Genomic DNA, 10066 nt, shown 5'->3' with positions numbered 1-10066 from the left:
TCCAAGAAAGCCTTTCTATATTTCCAAGCAGAATTCTAGACTTCTCCCACTCTATTGCTTCAACACTATTATTAATTACTAGCAGGGTATCCGTCACTGACAGGTTTGTCAACATCTCACTTCAAATGAGCAACGTCTCACTTTAAATGTGTGTGTATTGGTAGAAATGGGAATCCAGTGTAAGTATTCAGTGTGTAGATATCGTAGTAGGTGGAGTTTGTAACCTTGGCAACCTCATCCCATTCCACCAGCGAAGATTTCCAATCCATGCTTGTTGCATCTCCAAAGTACTGCTTGGGAGTGAGGGTAATATTATAAAAGCTCGGCTGGGAAACATAAATTTAGTAGATTCAGTAGATTCAGTTTCACTTTGGGATATTAGTTTTGATCCGTCATTGCAACTGCAGTGCATCATTGCAGTGATGCAACGCGAATGGTGCATGAAAAACGGTCGTCAAAAACGATTTTGGGGGGAATTATCTTCAATATTCTAAGGGGTCTAGAGTGGCTTAAGGGTCTTAAAAAGTCAAAAATGGGTCTAAAGTGTTGGAATGGACAAAGGGGTCTACAAGGGGCTTAAATGAGTCTAAATGTCTGAAGGGGTCTAAGCGCAAAAGAGCAAAAGGGGTCCGAAGTGTCCAAAGGGTCTGAAAAGTGATGAAAGGGTCGAAAAAGGTCGATATGTCTCAAAAGGGTCTAAATGGGTGTGAAGGGGCCTAAAAGGTCTTAAAAGGGTTTAAATGAGTATTAAAACATCTAAGGGGTGTAAAGTCTCATGGGGTCTCCAGGCCACAAAGCGTGTACAGGAGTGAAGCTGAAGTAAAAAAAAATTACCTCATGTTCCAAAATAAATTAACGCTGGAGTACAACACGGCAATAATGGGCCAAATGACCTCCTCATGGCTGTTTAAAACGCCTAATTCGGTGCATCGCAGTTAAAAATCTGATCGTAGAAAGTTTTGTCGTGAATTAACTTTGGGAGCTCAAAGCAGTAAAGTCGCAAACAAAAAACATTTTGCATTGATAGAGATGGGCAACATATTTTCCTGCCGCAGCCTCTTCTTCCTCTTCTCAGGGAGGTGGCATCACTTTTTTATTTTCTTCCATCGACCAGTTTACAGTGAGATATCTCGGCAAGCCATGGCTAATAGAGAAAAGCTCCATCAGAACTTCATTCAAGGTTATGAGAAAGCTCACCCAGAAATGTCCAAAAAATCCTTTAATCGCTCGTTTTAATATGCAATGAAAAAGGTCGTTACATAATAGCTCTGGAAACACCCTCTCCCCACAACCTCCTGCAAGTGTAAAACTCAATAATGCTTGGACATACACCCACGCGTTAGGTACATAATTTTTGAATGGCCCATTATATAAGACATCGTTAAGAGGTCAGAGATATTGATAATATTGTAAGAAATGAAATATACCTATCCTGTGATTGAATATTTCTGTGATAGTGACCAGATACCATTTCAAAATCCAAAAAAAGTGGTTGCCAAGGATACCAGCTCCGCCTACGACGATATCTCCTCACTGAATTTTTACACTGACTTCCCTTTTCTACCCAAAATACACTTAAAAAAATTGTTCATTTGAGGCGAGACATTTGCAATTAAATTTAAAAACATCTGCATTCAAAAATCCAATCACGATGTTAACTTGGTTCATTTAAACTATGATGTATGTATATTTGGAAGTGAATATTTGGTGAAGTTAGCTAAGATGGTAACCTGTTTTCTACAAACTCTTTTTTTCATCCTTGAGAGTTACTGTATTTTCTGGTGTATTAACCACAACCGTTTTTCACTCTCAAAAGAAATGAATATATTGATCATTTTATTTTCTGATCTTGAGCTAAATACGTTTGTACATTAACTTTGTACGGAACAAAGTGAAGGAGGTGTTAACGTGCTTACTCTCATGTCCGCTTAATTTTGTCTAACAGTCTTATTCTCATTTTCAAGAAGTTGAAGAGAGAGGAGAGGATACCAAGAAGTTAATTGGTTCACGAAAAAATATTTTCACGAAAAAAATAAGTGATCACTATATTCGTTATTGTTGTCTGTCTGTGTCTGTCTGTCTGTCTGTCCCGAGCATAGCTCCATGGGTTTTGATCCGATCCCGATAAAATTTTGGTGGGAGGTTTATATCATGATCTAGTTGTGTTTTCCTGAGAATGGGTGTGGTACGCCCATTATAGGCGGAGCCATGCCCAAAAAAACGTGTTTTTAGGGGGTAGCCGATTTCAATTTGCATCTTCTCCTCGGGGGTTTGTCGAATCTGACAGGGGTTTCAGTATTCGGTTAGCCCAATGGCACCTGCATAGTCCCAAGGAGCTCAATTTTTCATTTTCGTCCCAAGGTCAAGGTCACAAGGTCACGAACTTAGAAAATTGTGAATTTTGACATAAAAATTATCTTCTCCGAGGGGTTTCTCGAATATGGCTGGGGTTTCGGTATTTGGTTAGCCCAATGGCACCTGCATAGCCCCACGGAGCTCGATTTTTCATTTTCGTCACAATGTCACGAACTTAGAAAATTGCGAATTTTGACATAAAAATCCATCTTCTCCGAGGGGTTTGTCGAATCTGGCAGTGGTTTCGGTATTTGGTTCGCCCTATGGCACCTGCATAGCCCCACGGAGCTCGATTTTTCATTTTCGTCCCAAGGTCAAGGTCACAAGGTCACACACTTAGAAAATTGCGAATTGTGTTTTTAGGGGGTAGCCGATTTAAATTTGCATCTTCTCCTCAGGGGTTTGTCGAATCTGGCAGGGGTTTCGGTATTTGGTTAGCCCAATGGCACCTGCATAGCCCCACGGAGCTCAATTTTTCATTTTCGTCCCAAGGTCAAGGTCACAAGGTCACGAACTTAGAAAATTTCGAATTTTGACATAAAAATCATACGACCGCCCAAACTTTGAGAGCTAGGATGACAATATTTTTTATGCATAATCTTGAGGTCATTCCCCACCTCGAGTCTTGAAACCATTTTTCTCTATCTCGAACACCTTGCCCGTGGCGCCCACTTCAAGTTTCTTTTTACGCTGATTTCATCAAAGTATGAATAATCCGAGGAGTGCGAAATGGCATGTAGCCTATATGACGTTGTATTGTTCCTGGAATGTTCCAGAGGAAGTTTTGCACCAAAGGTCATAATCCTTGACTTTTGACCTTTAAAGTTCACAAAGGTCAAATTTTCAAAGTTGTGGGAATCGAACTTGGTTTTCGACCTTCTTCGACGAACTAACTCCAATAAGCTATAGCACATATCCTGTTTCATTATTTTAATGTCCACAACATTGTTTTGTGACCATTAAAGGTTATGCAAATGTCAAATTTTGAAAGTTGTTGAACGAAACCGGGTTTTCAACATTTTGCAGCTAATAACCTGTCACTCGTACCACATCATGTTGATCATTTTTATAACTTGGTCAAACATTATCACATTGTCTCATCCTTGACTGCTGAAACAATCTACATCGTCAAATACTGCTCATGAACCATCGTCGTCTTCAGACTTGTATTTTTCTATATTTTTAATATTATAAAGATGGGTCTGACGTTTTTTTTAATATTATAAAGATGGGTCTGATGGATGGTTTTTTGTTCCTAGAAAAAGGAAGAAAAAGGATTCAAATACGAGCATCATACATATAATATTTATTGTGGATTGTGGCCCTGAAAAGGGCCGTTTGGGTTTGATGAAGCTTTTCAGCTAAACACGAGGAAATCCTCGTCGATGCTTTCCTCGACGAAGACGGGCACGTAACTCCTTGTCTGAATCAGGGTAGAGCAAGTCCACGTCACTGTCACTGGCATTTGCAGCTTCCATCTCCCAAATGATGTCGTCCTCTGTGCGGTCCATGTTGTTGGAGATGCAGCATTTCAGAAATGTTCGCTTAATAATATCTCCTGACGGTATCTGACGGTATCTCCTCCCACACCTTGATGATTCAACCGCAGATCATCAGAAGGTCGACCTTTCTCATCCTCCTGATGAACGCCGGCAGTCTCCCAGTCAACATAGTGCTCAGCCAACGTAGCGACAGGAGTAATCTCCGGTCCAAAGGCAGAACCTAGTAACTCACTTCTAATTGATTTTGAGAAAACAAAGAAAAACTGCTTTTATATAGAGTAAAGCCGTACCCATTGGAGAAGATTTGATTATTCCTTTACAGATGTAAGAGCGCTGCCATTTTGATGTCATGTGACTAAAGCGTGGCATCAGATTGGTCCATTGAGATACTAGGTTTTTTGTGGTATTTACAGAATTCTGTAGGAGTTGCTCGGTCCTGCCATGAGCATACAAGCTTACGTAGGGAACAAATTACAATAACTTATGCACTAACATGAAGCCTATAACGTAGTAACTCCAAAATTAGTATTAGCTCAGTTTTGATCAAAAAATGAGTTTCTAGGTTTTGCCTTTGAACGGGAGTAATGGTGAAAGTTCAACCAAGACGGATGTGGCCAATGTTCCTCGAAATCCGGGTTGAAAATCCTGGTGGGAAACACGTCACGAAATGTTGATTTTCAACTGATGAAAATACCAAGTCTGGGAAATAGGAAAGTTTGTCTGTGGTGGGTCCACCGAGATGCAGCTAATGTTCCTCGAAACCTGGGTCGAATACAAAGGCCTGCTAAATAAGAAAGTTTGTCTAGTCGACATGAGTAATCTGTCGGAAGGAAGTTAGGAACCACTCATAGAAATGAGGGAAAACGAAGAGCACCAGGTAGAACGAAGAGAACCAAAGGAAGCCAAAAGAACCGAGCAGTACTGGTACTTCATAAAGCTTCACCGTCCCACGTGGCTCCTCGCTCTCATGAGATTCTTCTTCTTCCTTTTAAATCCATTTCCTGCCCTTGTATAGAAACATACTCGGGGTTGATTGGTTCCTAGTTTTAAACCACGCCCCACTATCCAGCATTTGCTAGCATATCGTCAGCATGTAAGGAACAAGCTTGGTAGATTAATAATCTTGGTAGATTAATGTTCATGTTGAAAATGATGCGTGTAAAAAGACAGTCACCACTACAAGTCCCTCGTCTATTCACCCCTTCTACTGCGCATGAACAATGACACCGGCTGGAAACTTGTCTTTGGGCAGTGTCTTCCTCTTGAACACGACATACGAGGGAAGCTTTCCATGCAAGCTTATTTGAGATGGGTGCTCTGTTATTGGACTCGAGCTATTGTGAATAATTCTTCTTTTGATGCGAGACAAGGTGTTCTTCTTCTTTTGTGTTTAATGGCGTTTTAAGAGCCGCGAGGCTCTATATCTGCCACTCACATAAACTCCGGGTGTCTCCAGCCGTGACTCATTTGATTTCCGCACACGGTTAATAAAATGCTGTACAAACTCTTAACCTGAACCGATTTTCAAAATTTAAATGGCAGAATTGAGCTTAACAGCAGTTCCAACTGTTTCAAAAGTGTTCATTTGGAATATAATTGAAATTCAGCATGAATCGTTTTTAAGACTGATTTTTTCTATACCCGAGTATTAACTGCACCCCAAACCTTTATCTTTTTTACCGATAAAAAAGTGCGGTTTATACACTGGAAAATATGGCATCTCTTTAGATGAGCAGTAAAAATTACCTTCAAAACTATGTGTGGGTTGTGTTTATACTATTTTTGGTTTTTGAATGATTAATGCATTTGAGAGGTCACGTGGCGACTCCTTCGCCGATCTTACCAATCATGATAAAGCCTTAAGTTATTTTTCAAATTTGATGATCGGAGGTTACCACCTCACCAAATATGGGTTGAAATCCGAAGGAAATGGGCTTTTTATGAAGCATTGTATATATGGATCGATCCTTGCGAAGATGGTGACAGGTGGCAGCTCATGTGTTTACAATTTATGAACTGTGAGAGAATGACTGTTTAAATCCCCTATTTCGGTGCACCGTGGTAAACAATGTTATCCTATAAAGTTTTGTGGCGATAAACTTAAGCTCAGAGGAGCAGGGTCACAAACAAACAAAAAACAAACTTTTCACTTAAATATATACATATATATATATATATATATATATATATATATATATATATATATATATATATATATATATTATGCTTTAAATATTACTCTGGATCAATTGCCACAAACATTATTTAAAACATTACAAAAAGATCCTTAAATAATCCTTCACGTATATATTTATCCAACATGACAGACACCAATTTTGAAAAGAAAAAACAATCATTTATATGAAATAATACTGTTGCTATTCATATGTATAAGGCCAGAGACATTCTGACTACTGCCTCACAAGATTAATTAATCGTTGAAGCAATGGTTTTTAAAATCACAGAACACACAACCTGCAATATTTCCACCCACTATCCTGTTGCTATTTCTCATCAATTTGTCGATCTACTCATAGAAAACAGGCTACCAACCCTTTCCAAAATCTTAAACCTTCCCGATGAGAAATTTCCAATGGATAAAAACCTCAATGACTTACTGCATGGTTTAGGTTGGCAAACACTGTACCATTCGACAGGCATAAATTCCTTGTAAAAAATGATATTGTACGAACTTAATTGTCAGGTCAGGCCAGATCAGATCTGTGACTTACTCCAGGTATCATGTAAACCTGCACTAACCTGTTTCATGGTCGGGTTGTTGGCAACTAAACTGTCTTCCCCAACAGGTTTTCTGATGATGAGGGTGTATGATATGGACACCCAGCAGAATTAAAAACAAAACCTGTCAGAGGGTAGAAGAGCTCCTTGTGAGCCAACGGCCACCAATATTGTTACAAATTTGGAAGCTTACTGCACACAACAGTCAGAGTCCCTATAGATCAGTTATATCGGTAAGTATGTGTTTCCAGTTAGGGTCCCGTCCCTAGTCTAATGGGAATTAAATGTTCGTGCGCTGCAGAGTTATTTTTATAGTTAGGATTTTTACATCCACAACGACAACAATGCCCATCTTCGCTCTCACAACACTCTGCTCGCATTCTTCGCGCGCTCGCTGGCAAGCGCGGAATCTAACATCGGCATGGCGTCCCTCTTTAGACAATCGGTAAGGAGCAGGTGTCTCACCCGCCCCGTTCCCGACTCAACACAATCGCCATTACGCAAGTGGCCAGAGGTGAGGAGGTGGGCGGAGCCACAAATGCCTTCACTCGGGACTCCGCCCAGAAGGGTGGGAGTTGCCCCACCTACCATGTGCCTGTCCAATGGAGGATAGCCAGGGAATCGCATGATGGGTCTGACCAATGAGGAGGCGAGTGGCCAGGAGAGGAAGCCCCTCCCTCCCGAGGAGAAAGTGTGGTCGTCTGGACCAGCGTTCAGGAAGAGGACGGCAGTTCGGAGGATCGTGGCAATTGCGGCAGACGATCGGAGATTGGCTTGGTCTGGACCAGTTTTCCGGGAGGCCGTGTGATCGTGACGACTGCGGAGGGTTCTGCAGATGGTCGTGGTCGTGGTTGGAGCGGTCTGCGGTCCTTTGGAGGGCAGGTCTGGTAGTCGAGCAGCCAGGATCCTAAGCCGTGAATTTCGGGTCATGGGTTCGAGTCCCACCAGTGGTTCGGAGTCGGTGTGGCCACACGAAGCGGACAGTAACCCCGGGCCGGCTCTACCGACTAAAGACCATTGAGGTCCATTACTTTTGGGTGTGCGGGCCTGTATTGCCTAAGTAGAATTGTTAAGTGCTTTTTGTTGTACATTATTTGCCTTGCTTTAGTCGTGATAACTCTGCTCTTTGTGTTCCCTCCCGGCCTCTTGTAAATAAATATCCCTATTCTTAAATGTTTCAGCTCGTTTCTGTGTTTCTTTCATTGGTTTAGCACAGTGCGTGTTGGGAAATTGGGAAGCGGCAAATTGTGCATTTGGACCGACGGAACTCGGTAACCATCCGCTCAGGTTATGCACGGTTCGAGCACGCTAACGGCTCGTTCCGCTCGAGCTCCGCCGAGGGTTAATTTCCCCGGTAGTTTGGACGACGTGGGTATTTAGGTAAATTAAAATTGGCAATCGACCCTATCCCACGCGGTCGACCTATTGGCGATCTTCGGTCCGATAAGGGACCCGTCGGCTCTGGAGTTATCTGGGGTGACGACCTATAAATTCCGGGTGTTCAGTGGAGCCGACTCTACTGCTCCATCTCGCAGTCCTGCTGGCCGTCAAAACTCGGCCCCACAACAATATCTCGTGCCCAACTGTATCTGTAGATGTCCTCCTGCAGTTACCTTCTCTTTTTTTGTAAGGAGGTTGGTGGCAGGATTTGCACTTCAGCCAACGTAAAACCCTTCATTCCACAAAACAAAAGAAAAAAAAAATTGAAAACCCACTCCATGGGAGTACCTCCTGTGCAGCTGCCCTCTGCCAGGCAGCTCACCGGATGATGGGATTGGGGCAAAGCCTTCAGGACCCCCACTCTTTGATGATGGGAGGAAAACCATGGGATAACCTTCCCAGGTTAGATTGCGGTGGTGTGTGTCGGGGTGGTGCTGAGGTGTCGTCCACCAGACGATGGTCTCCTTGGGTTAACCTGAAGCGGTTCCTTTGGGTGGGTGCCTGGAATGAACTATCCATAAGAGAGGATGATCACCGGTCTCTGTTAGCACCTGAGCTCAAGCGTTTGAACATCGGTATTGCAGCGCTCTCTGAGGTTCGGAGAGGGGATAGTGGAGAGATCATCGCGGGTGGTTACACCTACGATTGGTCTGGTTGCTCTGATGGTTACCATGCCCAAGGAGTTGCTGTAACTGTGTCCAATAAGCTGATTCCAATGGTAATTGAGGTAACACTGGTAAACAAGTGTATTATGAGATTAAGGATTCGTCACTCCTTGGGTGTCGTTTCTCATCTAGGTATATGCTCCGACTGAGGCGAATAATCTCATCGTGAAGTATGCATTCGATGCCAAGGGAAGGGTGATCGCCTGGACTGCAACAACTACCGAGGGGTGACGCTGCTCTCAGTGCCGGGCAAGGTCTTTGGTCAGATAATTCTTGATCGGGTTTTCCACCATCTGCTTGAGCACCAGCACCCAAAGCAATCAGGCTTTACACCAAAGAGGTCAACGAATGACCACATTCTTGCCTTTCGGATCCTCACCAAACGCAGACGAGAGTTTCGGCAGAGGCTGCTTTCAGCCGATGTTGATCTCTACAAAGCATATGATTCGGTGAATCAGGATGCCCTCTGGAGGATTCTCAGTCTTCGTGGCGTGCCACCAAAACTGATCAATCTGATGGCTGAACTATACTCTGGCACTGAGAGTGCTGTGAAATGTGATGATACCATCTTCGCCTTATTTAAAGTTGTTACTGGACTTCGTCAGGAGTGTGTAGTGGCACCCACACTTTTCAGCGCTTGTGTGGACTAGATTCTGGGGAGGATGTCGGAGAGATGAAGCTGCGGTGCATTGTTTGGGAATGTCAAGATCTCTGACCTTGATTTCACAGATGATGCAGTCATCTTTGCGGAGACTCTGGAGATCCTTTTGGGGGCCCTCGAGGTGCTGAATGAGGAGTTGAAGCCACTGGGATTATGGGTTTCCTGGGTCAAAACTAAGATCCAGGCTTTCAATGACATCTTGGATGCTGCTGTCTTGTATGTACCCGTTTGTGGTGAGGATGTTGAGGTCAAGGAGAGATTCACTTACTTTGGCAGGGATATTCATGTCTCCGCTGGCTGTGAGCCAAAGGTAAATAGACATCTGGGTTGGGCCTGGGGAGTCATGGAGTCACTGGATCATGGGGTGTGGCACTGCCAGTACCTGTGCAGGATGACGAAAATCCAAGTCTTCAGGTCCTTGGTGCTTCCAATCTTGCTCTCCAGATGTGAGACTTGAACTCTGACCAGGGATCTGAGATGGAGACTTAATTCCTTGGGTACCAGGTCTCTTCAGAGAATCCTTGGCAATCGCTGGTCGGACTGTGTCCAATGGGCAGTTGTTGAGAGAGACCTAAATGACATTTATTTCCTGCATAGTCCGTGATCATCAGCTGTGGCTGTATGGACATGTGGCTCATTTTCCTGACGCTGATCCTGCTCACCAGATTCTCTCAGTGAGGGAGCCTCGTGAGTGGAGGAGGCCA

At 43.3% G+C, this 10066-nt stretch overlaps 1 protein-coding gene across 3 annotated transcripts in view; it reads right to left on the bottom strand.

Annotated features, from left to right (window-relative positions):
- Window positions 1-10066, bottom strand: part of LOC147028410 (rho GTPase-activating protein 5-like) — a 104780-nt gene that overhangs the window by 64108 nt on the left and 30606 nt on the right. The window lies entirely within an intron of this gene.

Source organism: Eptatretus burgeri, chromosome 4, assembly GCF_056783735.1.
Source record: "Eptatretus burgeri isolate ZD-2024b chromosome 4, Ebu_testis_v1, whole genome shotgun sequence".
Taxonomy (NCBI): domain Eukaryota; kingdom Metazoa; phylum Chordata; class Myxini; order Myxiniformes; family Myxinidae; genus Eptatretus; species Eptatretus burgeri.
This window is presented reverse-complemented; position numbering and strand designations above follow the sequence as displayed.